Source organism: Salvelinus namaycush, chromosome 18 (genome assembly GCF_016432855.1).
Source record: "Salvelinus namaycush isolate Seneca chromosome 18, SaNama_1.0, whole genome shotgun sequence".
NCBI lineage: Eukaryota > Metazoa > Chordata > Actinopteri > Salmoniformes > Salmonidae > Salvelinus > Salvelinus namaycush.
The window spans coordinates 32,617,477-32,633,235 of NC_052324.1; positions in this window are offsets into that span (position 1 = coordinate 32,617,477).

The window sequence follows — 15,759 nt, forward strand, 5'->3', positions numbered from 1 at the left end:
GATTTGTCTTTGTCGCCCTTTATTTCACCTCCGCGTTGAACGTAAATGCTGAAGCTAGCTAACGTAGGAAAGGAGACCATGACCTGTGAATCGCTGACACTGTCATCAGCACACTGCACTCACCTATGTGTGATGTGCATGATGGCTGTGAGAATAGTGCTCTGTGGTTGGTATTGCACTATAGCCTTGCTGTCATGTTCTGCCGTTGAGACTACAGAATTGTTTGCACTGACATGAAACGCCCACAAGAAGTATTATATTGAGCTGCCACAATAATTGTGTAATGAGATATTTAATTGTTCTCAACTAAAGTGCCTAGCTAGGGCCAGTTTAAGATCAGGGCCCATATACACAAAGCATCTCCGAGTAGGTGTGGCCTTCTAGATAGTAATGAATAAGATTATATGGACGGGGGGAGCTGATTCTAGATCAATGCAGTGACTTTTTGAATACAGGCCCAAGTATCACTATGTACACACACAATCTCTAGTTCTACTGTTTGGCCCTTGACAATTCTGTATTGCTGTGCTGTAACTACCATCGATATATCGTACTGTACAGGTCATTGGATGCTACTCCCTTTTGTTTGATCAAAGTTACACATTCTGTTTTCTCTGAGACTCTCGACCCTCCTTTGTAGGTTTTAAGTTGTTAACAAACCGTTGTTTACCAGCCATCGTATCAAGCACACAACTATCTTAAGCACTTAATCAAAACAGATCATCTCACCTGTGGCGAATATATTTATTGTAATCATCATCAAATCAAATCAAGTTTATTTTATATAGCCCTTCGTACATCAGCTAATATCTCAAAGTGCTGTACAGAAACCCAGCCTAAAACCCCAAACAGCAAGCAATGCAGGTGTAGAAGCACGGTGGCTAGGAAAAACTCCCTAGAAAGGCCAAAACCTAGGAAGAAACCAAGAGAGGAACCAGGCTATGAGGGGTGGCCAGTCCTCTTCTGGCTGTGCCGGGTGGAGATTATAACAGAACTATGCCAAGATGTTCAAAATGTAAACCATGTAATGAATGAAGTGTTTGTGTTAACCTGATTTGAAGTCACTGTTTGTCTAGTACACCAACAAATGTCAACCTTTTATTTGACCTTTATGATTGATCAAATGTCTGTTGTTGACCTGTGACAGTTTTTGTTTTCTATGTTGACATGTTTTTACCCTGTAATGAAAAACTACACATTGACCATCCACATTGAGCCTCAAATGTGAATTGAGTTACTTGAAGTGGTTGTGTAGGAATGGTGGTTCTGTTGGGTATGGCTGAACTGTAACCCCTAAATAAGTAGCCTTAGTTTGTAATCCAATTTACAAAGCTACATTACCGATCCTCTCCAGCCACCTATCCAGCCACTCTCCAGCCACTTATTTCCTGGTGCCTAATTGGGGAGGGCGGGCTAGTAGTAATTGCTGGAGTGGAATGGTATCAAATACATCAAACGCATGGTTTCCAGGTGTTTGATGCCATTTCATTCATTCCATTCCAGACAATATTATGAGCCGTCCTCCTCAGCAGCCTCCACTGCGGTTGTATTCTATTCATTAGTGCAAACCGTAGTAAAACCACTGGCGTAGCACATTTTATCTCGGCCTCATGGCGAAATGTGTAAAATAGCATGAGATTAGCTATAATACTGCTTATTTGGACCTTGAGGAACTGCACAATGCCACTGAGTAAAACGGTTTAGGTAAACTGTTAACATTGCAAAAAGGTTTGCTATGGTTTGCACTAATGAATACGACCCAGGATATGTCAGTTTCTAGGAGGTCAAAAGTTGTATGTGCTGTTTCACCCAAAATGTTTACTTAATTAAATGTTGACGTCTCTAGTTAATTATGTTTGGGGATGTGTGATATGACAGTAATTTATTGTCATCATAAGAAATCTTGAAGCGACCCACTCAAACTTTACTATTTAAATAATTATTTCAGTGGAATGAAAATGTGAAGTTTTGAAATTTACCACTAAAATATTATCTTATTTGTGTACATGAAGAGAATATGCACTGTAGTGCTCCTGTGTCAAATCTTTTTGAATAAACGTTTCTCATCTAAAACATTTCTAATCTTGCTCATTTGGAAACATATTTTGCCATGTATTTTTACCTCTCTTAAGCATTGTTCATATTGCAGGCCTTAATGCTCAAATCAGTTTTGTTTTTCAAATCTGTTTTGGAATACTGACGGTCCAAACAGCAAGTTACAAATGACCAAATCGGATTTGTGTGTGTTCAGACAACAGTAATTTGCTGACATGGCTACAATAGTTGTCATAGTAACGACGGGTGTGTGCGCAGTGTTGTAGGCCGATTTGGTGGTGGTGCTTCCTAACACTCAGAAGTTATGTAGCAAGCTAAGGTGACAACAATGTCTGCAATGGACGTTTCACAGTTGTTTTGAATGTTCAAAATCATAGTGTAAGAACACTTTTAAAACCTCAAAGAACAAGATGATCCAACTTTCAAAACAAGTCATTTTTGTCTAGCCACAGCAGTCAACTAGCTAGCTAGGTGGCTGTTTAGTTTTCTAGCACATTCACTAATTTGTAAACAATTAACAAGCTAGTTAGCTACCACATGTTCTTGTCGAAACTGTCAACAGAGTAGTTAGCAAGCAACAAGATATGCCAAATTACAGTCTAAAAACCACTTCAGGGCAAATAAATCAGATTTGACCGTTCAGACAGGAGTTGCATGGCCAGGAATCAGATTTGTGGCTTTAAATATCCTATTCTATGTGCTCTTTGGCTATTAAGAATGGCACTGGAGGGGAAGGCTGCCGTTTTACAAGCTCCTAACCAACTTTGCTAATTTGTTTGTTTTTTCACATTGTTTGTAACTTATTTTGTACATAATGTTGCTGCTATGGTCTCTTATGACCAAAAATAACTTCTGGACATCAGAACAGCGATTACTCACCTCGAACTGGATAAAGATTTTTTCTTTAACGAGTCTGACGTGAAGGATATACTGCATTCTCGGGAATGGGCCCAAATCCCCATCATTTGCGTGAAGAAAAGATGGAGAAAAGGGGGGCCGAGGTCGGGCTGCCTTCTGAGATTTCATAGGCGAGTGAGTAAACCTCCACTACCATCCGTTCTATTGGCCAACATGCAATTGTTGGAAAACAAATGTATAATATACAATCAAGACTATCCTACCAACGGTGCATTAAAAACTGTAATATCTTATGTTTCACCGAGTCGTGGCTGAACGACGACAGATGATATAGAACTGGCGTGATTTTCCATGCATCGGCAGGACAGAGAAGCTATGTCTGGTATGACGAGGGGTGGGGGTGTGTGTCAATTTGTCAATAACAGCTGGTGCGCGATGTCTAATAATAAAGAAGTCTCGAGATATTGCTTGCCTGAGGTAGAGTACCTTATGATAAGCTGTAGACCACACTATCTAACAAGAGATATTATTCGTAGCCGTCTATTTACCACCACAAACCGATGCTGGCACAAAGACCGCACTGAACCAGCTGTATAAGGCCATAAGCAAACAAGAAAATGCTCATCTAGAAGCGGCGCTCCTAGTGGCCCTGAAAGACGGCCCTGAAAGAATTTCACAGGACTCTGTAAACTGGAAACCATATATCCCGAGGCTGCATTTTTTTGTATCTGGGGATTTTAACAAAGCTAATTTGAGAACACGGCTACCTAAATTCTCCCAGCACATTGATTGATGTACCCGCTCGAGCAAAACACTGGACCACTGCTTCTCTAATTTCCATGATGCATACAGGACCCTCCCCCGCCCTCCCTTCGGCAAATCTGACCATGACTCCATCTTGTTGCTCCTCTCCTATAGGCAGAAACTAAAAGAGGAAGCTCCAGGGCTTAGGTCTATCCAACGCTGGTCTGACCAATCGGATTCTACGCTTCAAGATTTCTTCGATCACGTGGACTGGAATATGTTCCAGGTAGCCTAAGACAATAACATCAACGTATACGCTGACTCGGTGAGTGAGTTTATTAGGAAGTGCATAGGAGATGTTGTACCCTCTGTGACTATTAAGACCTTCCCTAACCAGAAACCATGGATTGATGGCAGCATTCATGCAAAACTGAAAGCGCGAACCACCGCATTTAATCATGGCAAAGTGACTGGAAACATGACTGAATACAAACAGTGTAGTTATTCCCTCCGCAAGGCTATCAAACAAGCAAAGTGTCAATATAGAGACAAAGTAGAGTCACAATTCAATGGCTCAAATACGAGACGTATGTGGCACGGTCTACAGACAATCACGGATTACAAAAAGAAAACCAGCCCCGTCGCGGACATCGACGTCTTGCTCCCAGACAAGTTAAGCAACTTCTTTGCGCGCTTTGAGGACAATACAGTGCCACCGACATGGCCCGCTACCAAAGACTGTGGGCTCTCCTTCTCCGTGGCCGATATGAGTAAAACATTTAAACTTGTTAACACTCGCAAGACTGTCGGCCCAGACGGCATCCCTAGCCGCGTCCTCAGAGCATGCGCAGACCAGCTGGCTGGTGTGTTTACAGACATATTCAATCAATCCCTCTCCCGGTCTGCTGTCCCCACATTCAAGATGACCACCATTGTTCCTGTTCCCAAGAAAGCAAAGGTAACTGAACTATATGATTATCGCCCCGTAGCACTCACTTCTGTCATCATGAAGTGCATTGAGAGACTAGTCAAGGATCATAGCACCTCCACCCTACCTGATACCCTAGATCCACTCCAATTTGCTTACCACCCCAATAGGTCCACAGACGATGCAATCGCCACCACGCTGCACACTGCCCTATCCCATCTGGACAAGAGGAATACCTATGTAAGACTGCTGTTCATTGACTACAGCTCAGCATTCAACACCTAAGTACCCTCCAAACTCATCATTAAGCTTGAGACCCTGCGTCTCGACCCCGCCCTATGCAACTGGTTCCTGGACTTTCTGACGGGCCGCCCCCAGGTGGTGAAGGTAGGAAATAACATCTCCACCCCGCTGATCCTTAACACTGGGGCCCCACAAGGGTGCTTTCTCAGCCATGCACGCCTCCAACTCAATCATCAAGTTTGCAGACGACACTACAGTGGTAGGCTTGATTACCAACAACAACGAGATAGCCTACAGGGAGCAGGTGAGGGCCCTCAGAGTGTGGTGTCAGGAAAATAACCTCTCACTCAACGTCAACAAAACAAAGGAGATGATCGTGGACTTCAGGAAACAGCAGAGGGAGCACCCCCCATCCACATCGACGGGACAGCAAGGTGGAGAAGGTGGAAAGTTTTAAGTTTCATCACGGACAAACTGAAATGGTCCACCCACACAGACAGTGTGGTGAAGAAGGCGCAACAGACTGAAGAAATTTGGCTTGTTACCGAAGACTCTCACAAAATTTTAAAGATGCGCAATCGAGAGCATCCTGTTGGGCTGTATCACCGCCTGGTACGGCAACTGCACCGCCCTCAACCGCAAGGCTCTCCAGAGGGTAGTGTGGTCTGCACAACGCATGACCGGGGGCAAACTACCTGCCCTCCAGGACACCTACAGCACCCGATGTCACAGGAAGCCAAAAATATCATCAAGGACAAGAACCACCCGAGCCACTGCCTGTTCACCCGGCTATCATCCAGAAGGCGAGGTAAGTACAGCTCCATCAAAGCTGGGACCGAGAGACTGAAAAACAGCTTCTTTCTCAAGGCCATCAGACTGTTAAACAGACATCACTAACATAGAGAGGCTGCTGCCAACATACAGACTCGAATCACTGGCCACTTTAATAAATGGATTTAATAAAGGTATCACTAGTCACTTTAAATAATGCCACTTTAATAATGTTTACATATCCTACATTACTCATCTCATATGTATATACTGTATTTTAAACCATCTTGCCTATGCCGCACCGCCATATCTCATCCATATATTGATATGTACATATTCTTATTCCATCCCCTTACATTGTGTGTATAAGGTAGTCGTTGTGAATTTGTTAGATTACTTGGTAGATATTACTGCACTGTCGGAACTAGAAGTGCAAGCATTTCGCTACACTCGCATTAACATCTACTAACCATGCGTATGTGACCAATAAGATTTGATTTGGTCCTCCCACTGCGAATCGGGAAACCATGCCGGTTAAATTAGGCGACAGATGATGAAGTTCACAAGGTGGTGAAAGTGCATGGTATGAGCTTGATGCTCCTTTCCAATAAATGTCAAGGGTCTTATTCTGGTGACATGGTGATCCCAATGCTTGACTTCTGTTTTGACAAATACATATAAAACATTCTCGCTCTTTTCCATAATCTCATCATGTAGACTATCCTTCCCGCACTGTCTCCGAGCTGTTGGCTAGAGCCGATGTGCCAGAGTAGGCACATTTGCTATTTATTCGTTTTTGTAACAAAACTATCCGTAGAGTTGAAAAGGGGAAACACAGTGAACATTCGATTTTTATTCAGAACATGAACATTTAAGTGATTTTTTTTTGGGTGCACTAGTCATCACTCACTGATTTTTATCTGTGACAAGTCAGTTTGGTGGAAAATACAACTGGAGGGAAAATGCGCATATTTTCTTTATGCGGATTTTTGAATATTTTCATGAAAATCTGTCGCAACTGGATGGAAACCTAGCTATTGAAGAGGTTTGAAATTGGAATGCTAGTGTACTTCCTGAATTGACTGGAATTTAAATGGAATTGTCCCCAAGTCTGATAGATAAACATTGGACTGTTTTACATTGGTAATTACTTAATATTGTAAACAAAGTAGTTGCCTGTTTAGCCAAGGCCAGGAGGTGAAGATGACTGGTGTTTCTGTTTGAGCGGCAGATAGCTTAGTGGTTAAGATCCCAGTGAAATATCTTTCGATGTACCCTTGAGCAAGGCGCTTAACCCTAATTCCTCTTTCTGCTAAATAACTAAAATGTTAATAGTAGAGGATCAGGTGAAAGGGACTCCACCCACTCTGTGAATGTATGAAAAGGTCCTTGCATATGATTGGCTTTGCGCTATATTCATTGCTCTGGCATTTACTTGTAACTTCAAACATTGTGATTCTGTGTATAGAGGGGCGACTCTACTATGAAGTATATATTTCACTTAGGTGTCTGACAACAAATATTGTCCTGCAGAGTTCCCTTTGACTCTTCTTTCTCTCTTGTCTTATGTCACCTCCAGCCCTTACCTGTCAACAGTCAACACCCAAAAGTATAGTGGTACCCAGGTATTATATCTGCTGTTTTAACTGAGGGAACGTTGTGGACTACTTTGGATCGATTTGTTTGTACGGTACCATGTTGTCACGCCCTGGCCTTAGTTATCTTTGTTTTCTTTATTATTTTAGTTAAGCCAGGGTGTGACATGGGGGATGTATGTGTTTTGTATTGTCTAGGGTTTTTTGTATGTTTATGGGGCAGTGTTTAGTCTAGGTGTATGTATGTCTATGGTTGCCTAGATTGGTTCTCAATTAGAGACAGCTGTCTATCGTTGTCTCTGATTGGGAGCCATATTTAGGCAGCCATAGTCATTAGGTAGTTTGTGGGTGATTGTCTATGTGTAAGTTGCCAGTGTCTGCACTTATTGTTTGTATAGCTTCACGTTCGTCTGTTTGTTGTATTGATTAGTTTGTATAGTGTTCGTTTCGTTTTCGTCTTCATTAAAGAGAAGAATGTATTGTTATCACGCTGCGCCTTGGTCCTCCTCACTTAAATGTTACGACGAATGTGACAGAATCACCCACCAACCTAGGACCAAGCAGCGTGGGAAAAAGCAGCAGCAGCGATCGCAGGACTCATGGATTTGGGAGGAAATTTTGGACAGCGGAGGACCCTGGGCACAACCTGGAGGATATCGCCACCCTCGTGAAGAGCTGGAGGCAGCTAAAGCCGAGAGGCGGTGGTATGAGGAGGCAGCACGGAAGCGCGGCTGGAAGCCAGAGAGGCAGTCCCAAGAATTTCTTGGGGGGGGGGCTCTCGGGGAGTGTGGTGAAGTCAGGTAGGAAACCTGCGCCAACTCCCCGTGCTTACCGTGGAGAGCGAGAGTACGGGCAGACACCGTGTTATGCGGAAGAGCGCACAGTGTCTCCTGTACGTGTGCATAGCCCGGTGCGGTACATCCCAGCACCACATATCGGCCGGGCTAGATTGAGCATTGAGCCAGGTGCCATGAAGCCGGCTCAACACATCTGGTCTCCAGTGCGTCTCCTTGGGCCGGTGTACATGGCACCAGCCTTACGCATGGTGTCCCCGGTTCGCCAGCACAGCCCAGTGCGGGTTATTCCACCTCCCCGCACTGGTCAGTCTACGGGGAGCATTCAACCAGGTAAGGTTGGGCAGGCTCGGTGCTCAAGGGAGCCAGTATGCCTTCACGGTCCGGTATATCCGGCGCCACCTCCTCGCCCCAGCCCAGCACCACCAGTGCCTACACCACGCACCAGGCTTCCAGTGCGTCTCCAGGGCCCTGTTCCTCCTCCACGCACTCGCCCTGTGGTGCGTGTCTGCAGCCCGGTACCACCAGTTCCGGCACCACGCACCAAGCCTCCTGTGCGTCTCCAGAGCCCTGTGCGCCCTGTTGCTGCTCCCCGCACTAGCCTTGAGGTGCGTGTCCTTAGCCCGGTACCACCAGTTCCGGCACCACGCACCAGGCCTACTGTGCGCTTCAGCCGGCCAGAGTCTGCCGTCTGCCCAGCGCCTTCTGCGCTGTCCGTCTGCCCAGCGCCGTCTGAGCTACCCGTCTGTCCAGCGCCGCCTGCGCTGCCCGTCTGCCAAGCGCCATCTGAGCTGTCCGTCTGCCCAGCGCCGCCTGCGCTGCCCGTCTGCTCAGCGCCGTCTGAGCCGCCCGTCTGCCCAGCGCCGTCTGAGCCGCCCGTCTGTCCTGAGCCGTCAAAGCCGCCCGTCTGTCCTGAGCCGCTAGAGCCGTACGTCAGTCAGGAGCCGCCAGAGCCGTCAGTCAGCCAGGACCGGCCAGAGCCGTCAGTCAGCCAGGACCTGCCAGAGCCGTCAGTCAGTCCGGAGCTGCCCCTCAGTCCGGAACTCGCGGTAAGGGTCCTCGCTCCAGAGGCGCCACCAAATCGGGTTTGGACTATGGTGGAGTGGGGTCCACGCCCTGCACCCGAACCGCCGCCGTAAGAAGGCCCACCCGGACCCTCCCCTTCTGTGTCAGGTTTTGCGGTCGGAGTCCGCACCTTTTGGGGGGGGGGATACTGTCACGCCTTAGTTATCTTTGTTTTCTTTATTATTTTAGTTAAGCCTGGGGGATGTATGTGACATGGGGGATGTATGTGTTTTGTATTGTCTAGGGTTTTTCGTATGTTTATGGGGCAGTGTTTAGTCTAGGTGTATGTATGTCTATGGTTGCCTAGATTGGTTCTCAATTAGAGACAGCTGTCTATCGTTGTCTCTGATTGGGAGCCATATTTAGGCAGCCATAGTCATTAGGTAGTTTGTGGGTGATTGTCTATGTGTAAGTTGCCAGTGTCTGCACTTATTGTTTGTATAGCTTCACGGTCGTCTGTTTGTTGTTTTGATTAGTTTGTATAGTGTTCGTTTCGTTTTCGTCTTCATTAAAGAGGAGAATGTATTGTTATCACGCTGCGCCTTGGTCCTCCTCACTTAAATGTTACGACGAACGTGACACATGTCCTCTTCAGTGATTTTTAGTTTTTACAGTAGATTTTACTGAGATATTATAATTTATATTATTATTTTTATTAGATTTTTGTTTTGTTTCAGACACAGCTGAAACAACAGTAGTACAGTCGTGGCCAAAAGTTTTGAGAATGACAAAAATATTAATTTTCACAAAGTCTGCTGCCTCAGTTTGTATGATGGCAATTTGCATTTACTCCAGAATGGTATGAAGAGTGATCAGATGAATTGCAATTAATTGCAAAGTCCCTCTTTGCCATGCAAATTAACTGAATCCCCCAAAAACTTTTCCACTGCATTTCAGCCCTGCCACAAAAGGACCAGCTGACATCATGTCAGTGATTCTCTCATTAACACAGGTGTGAGTATTGATGAGGACAAGGCTGGAGATCACTCTGTCATGCTGATTAAGTTCAAATAACAGACTTGAAGCTTCAAAAGGAGGGTGGTGCTTGGAATCATTGTTCTTCCTCTGTCAACCATGGTTACCTGCAAGGAAACACGTGTCGTCATCATTGCTTTGCACAAAAAGGGCTTCACAGGCAAGGATATTGCTGCCACTAAGATTGCACCTAAATCAACCATTTATCTGATCATCAAGAACTTCAAGGAGAGCGGTTCAATTGTTGTGAAGAAGGCTTCAGGGCCCCCAAGAAAGTCCAGCAAGCGCCAGGACCGTCTCCTAAAGTTGATTCAGCTGTGGGATCGGGGCACCACCAGTACAGAGCTTGCTCAGGAATGGCAGCAGGCAGGTGCGAGTGCATCTGCACGCACAGTGAGGCAAAGACTTTTGGAGGATGGCCTGGTGTCAAGAAGGGCACCAAAGAAGCCACTTCCCTCCAGGAAAAACATCAGGGACAGACTGATATTCTGCAAAAGGTACAGGGATTGGACTGCTGAGGACTGGGGTAAAGTCATTTTCTCTGATGAATCCCCTTTCCGATTGTTTGGGGCATCCGGAAATAAGCTTGTCCGGAGAAGACAAGGTGAGCGCTACCATCAGTCCTGTGTCATGCCAACAGTAAAGCATCCTGAGACCATTCATGGTTGGGTTGCTTCTCAGCCAAGGGAGTGGGCTCACTCACAATTTTGCCTAAGAACACAGCCATGAATAAAGAATGGTACCAACACATCCTCCAAGAGCAACTTCTCCCAACCATCCAGGAACAGTTTGGTGACGAACAATGCCTTTTTCAGCATAATGGAGCACCTTGCCATAAGGCAAAAGTGATAACTGAGTGCCTCGGGGAACAAAACATCGATATTTTGGGTCCATGGCCAGGAAACTCCCCAGACCTTAATCCCATTGAGAACTTGTGGTCAATCCTCAAGAGGCGGGTGGACAAACAAAAACCTACAAATTCTGACTAACTCCAAGCATTGATTATGCAAGAATGGGCTGCCATCAGTCAGGATGTGGCCCAGAAGTTAATTGACAGCATGCCAGGGCGGATTGCAGAGGTCTTGAAAAAGAACGGTCAACACTGCAAATATTGACTCTCTTCATGTAATTGTCAATAAAAGCCTTTGACACTTATGAATTGCTTGTAATTATACTTTAGTATTCCATAGTAACATCTGACAAAATATCTAAAGACACTGAAGCAGCACACTTTGTGGAAATTAATATTTGTGTCATTCTCAAAACTTTTGGCCACGACTGTACAATAAATAATAATGAGGACAATTGACCTTTTTCATTATAGATTGTTGATGAGATGTTTGAAGGTTATATCACTTAAAATGCCCACAACCATTTAAGTTTCAGTGAAATACAAAAGATCTGATTATATAAAGTAAATCTAGACTTAAAAAGTAAACTGCAACAGGCTCTGACAATTAGTGGCATATTGTCAGTCATGGCTCTGTAATGGTAAATCATGCAATAAATTGGATTCAGTTTAAATTGTGTATGAAATAAAAAAAAATATGCTTGGGTCAGGCACCATGTTGGGTTGCCATACCGAACAGTGCTGTCTTGTGTCGTGGAAAATTGCAACATGATGTTATAATGCTTGTATTGCATTATAATGGTTGTTTTATTCGACAGAATAGAATATTCTGTTAACTATTGTGTGTGTGTTCTACTGAGGATGGGCCTCTGAGATTTTTTTTAACCTTTATTTAACTAGGCAAGTCAGTTAAGAACAAATTCTTATTTTCAATGACGGCCTAGGAACAGTGGGTTAACTACCTGTTCAGGGGCAGAACGACAGATTTGTACCTTGTCAGCTCAGGGATTCGAACTTGCAACCTTTCGGTTACTAGTCCAACGCTCTAACCACGAGGCTACCCTGCCGCCCAGATAACACTGACAGAGGAGATTTACGATGTCTTTGGGTGATAAAACCTAAAGAGCATTCCAGAGAACATGAGCTAATGGTTCTGTTCTATACCGTACCAGGGAGAGACGGTTCCTGTTTGGAGTAGGAGGGCCAGACACTGGTCTTTACAATGAAAACTGTTGGCACAGCAGTAACTGTCTGCTATGTTTTATAGATATCTTTCATACAAATCTTAACCTTTATGAACTGTTCCTAAGATCTGTGGTTCGTCATGTAAGTTGAGAGGGGTGTATCTTGGCTGTAAAAGATCTTTGTACTTTTCTGTTGGTACTTTCAATGGTTCATTAGAAATATGAGCCACACCTGCGTCATTGAAAGTCAAAAAGGCTATTGCAAAGCTCTTATTATTAAAGATGTAGTTTAAGTATAACTCTGACTGGTGTGTGAAGTTTGTAACTCTCCTCATTTGGTAATGCAGAAATATGCCACCACACTTGTCAACACTTCAACCATTATACCTAAGGAGTAGTCATGGTTACTTGAATCAGCTGCTTTCCTACTGTAAAGCTGGATTAGACATTATTATGAAGTCTTTATCATCTCTAAAACGTGAAATGACTGGTGACATCATAAATATATCATATCAAATGCATCCTGTAGAGGGGATAAAGCGTAAACACCACTTTCTATTCAGATACTTTGTTAATACTAAGTCATCAAAAATATTTTTTATTCCTGTCATTTAAAAAAAAATCTCAAATGTCTACATTTTAATTTAATTAATAGCTTGAGAGATCTACAAGATCAGGTATTCCCCTTTTTGACCCTGATGCAAACCTTATGTTCCAGTTGTGTGGTGCCTTCATCGTGGGTTTTGGAGATTTCCAGATGATGTAATCTAGATTTGTCTCCCTCATCACATTCCTCTGCCCCATCAACCCTGCCAACACCCTGGTAGTCACGGGAACCATCGTAACCTGTGTGTTACCTGGGAATCATGAATCATCACCCATGAAGGAAAACCATTGTATGCTCATCACTGTGAGTTTGCACAGATATTCTTTACTCATTATTTTATTAGGTCATTTGTCAAGGACTATGCAGAAAAGGTACGCGTTCCAAATGCCACTCCATAAGACCCTGGTCAAAAGAAGTGCTCTATAAAGGTGCCTGTGGTTTGTGAGTGATTTGTGATCTGTTGTAATTGCAGTTTTGCATCTTGTTGTTTTGCTTGATGCTGGTGGAGCTGGCCATGGTGTTTGAGAGGGAGATAAGAGACATCTAAAGGCTTCTCTGCTGTTCTTATGACCTGATTTGAACATGGTAATGGTGGTAATATTTGTCATATAAACATGTGACCTGTTTGCCATACAGATTGACACTTTCTTTTTAGAAAGACCTGGTTTGTAACCTGGACGTAGAAGAAATCAAATCACATTTTATTTGTCACATTCGCCGAATACAACAGGTGTAGTAGACCTTATCGTGAAATGGTTACTTACACAAAAATAAATATTAATAACACAATAAAATAACAATAACAAGGCTATATACAGGGGGTACCGGTACCAAGTCAATGTGTAGGGGTACAGGTTAGTTGAGATAATTGAGTTAATATACCCCTTCGGTGAGTATTCAGACCCCTTGACTTTTTATAATTTTGTTAGGTTACAGCCTTATTGTAAATTTGAATAAATTGTTTTTTCCCCCCATGATGACAAAGCTTTTTTGCTAATATAAAAAATAAAAAATGAAATAGCACATTTACATAAGTATTCAGACCCTTTACTCAGTACTTTGTTGAAGCACCTTTGGCAGCGATTACAGCCTTGAGCCTTCTTGGGTATAACAATACAAGCTTGGTACACCTGTATTTGGGTTGTTTCTCCCATTCTTCTCTGCAGATCCACTCAAGCTCTGTTAGGTTGGATGGGGAGCAATGCTGCACAGCTATTTTCAGGTCTCTCCAGGGATGTTCGATCGGGTTCAAGTCCGGACTCTGGCTGGGCCACTCAAGAATATTCAGAGACTTGTCCCGAAGCCACACCTGCGTTGTCTTGGCTGTGTGCTTAGGGCCGTTGTCCTGTTGGAAGGTGAACCTTCACCCCAGTCTGAGGTCCTGAGCGCTCTGGAGCAGGTTTGCATCAAAGATCTCTCTGTACTTTGCTCTGTTCATCTTTCCCTTGATCCTGACTAGTCTCCCAGTCCCTGCCTCTGCAAAACATCCCCACAGCATGATGCTGCCACCACCATGCTTCACCGTAGGGTTGGTGCCAGGTTTCCTCTAGAAGTGACAATTGGCATTCAGGCCAAAGAGTTCAATCTTGGTTTCATCAGACCAGAGAATCTTGTTCCTCATCGTCTGAGAGTCTTTAGGTGCCTTTTGGCAAACTCCAAGCGGGCTGTCATCTGCCTTTTACTGAGGAGTGGCTTCCATCTGGCCACTCTACCATAAAGTCAAATCAAATCAAATGTATTTATAAAGCCCTTCTTACATCAGCTGATATCTCAAAGTGCTGTACAGAAACCCAGCCTCAAACCCCAAACAGCAAGCAATGCAGGTGTAGAAGCACGGTGACTAGGAAAAAAATCGCTAGAAAGGCCAGAACCTAGGAAGAAACCTAGAGAGGAACCAGGCTATGAGGGGTGGCCAGTCCTCTTCTGGCTGTGCCGGGTGGAGATTATAACAGAACATGGCCAAGATGTTAAAATGTTCATAGATGACCAGCAGGGTCAAATAATAATAATCACAATGGATGTCGATGGTGCAACAGGTCAGCACCTCAGGAGTAAATGTCAGTTGTCCCAGCTTCTCAATCACCTCGTATGGCCCGTGCCATGTTGCCAGGAACTTACATTTGGCCGTGGGGATTAAGACCAACACCCTGTCTCCCACCTGGAATTCTCGTGGCTGGGCTCCCCGATTGTAAACCTGGGCTTGGGCGCGTTGGGCCTTCTCCATATGTTCCCTCACGACTGGACATATGGCTGTCATCCGCTCCCTCATCATCTCCACGTGCTCTAACACACTGCTTAAGGGGGTCTGTTGGGCTTCCCACACCTCCTTGGCGAGGTCCAGTAGGCCGCGTGGCCTCCTCCTGTAGAGGAGTTCAAAAGGGGAAAACCCAGTGGAGGACTGGGGTACTTCTTGGATTGAGAACATTAGGTGGGGTAGTAGCTGGTCCCAGTTCTTCCCGTCCTGCTCGATGACCTTCCGCAGCATTTGTTTGAGCGTTTTATTGAAGTGCTCGACGAGCCCATCCGTCTGCGGGTGAAAGACGAAGGTCCGGATCTGCTTGATCTGCAGGAGAGCACACAACTCTTTCATTAGGTGGGACATAAACTCAGTACCTTGGTCTGTCAGGATCTCGTTCGAGATGCCCCCCCTTGCTAAAAAGGTGGAACAGCTCTCGGGCGATTCCCTTGGATACCGCAGCCGTAGGGGAATGGCCTCGGGATACCGGGTGGCATAATCTACTATCACAAGGATGTACCGGTGTCCTCATGCTGTTTTTACCAGGGGTCCCACTATGTCCATGGTGATGCGTTCAAAGGGCACCCCAATGATTGGTAGGGGGACCAGAGGGTTTCGGATGTGTGCTTTTGGGACAGCGGGTTAACACTCCGGGCAGCTGCAAAGACTACTGAGTCTTCCACGGCCCTCCTCATCCCGGGCCAGTGGAACTGGGCTGCGATTCATTCCCGGGTCTTCTCCATTCCCAGGTGCGCCCCCAACAGGTGGGTGTGGGCCAGCTGAAGAACGGTTCCCACGTACCGTCGGGGCAGCAACAATACCTCTCGAAGTTCCCCCGTTGGCGCGACACCTGA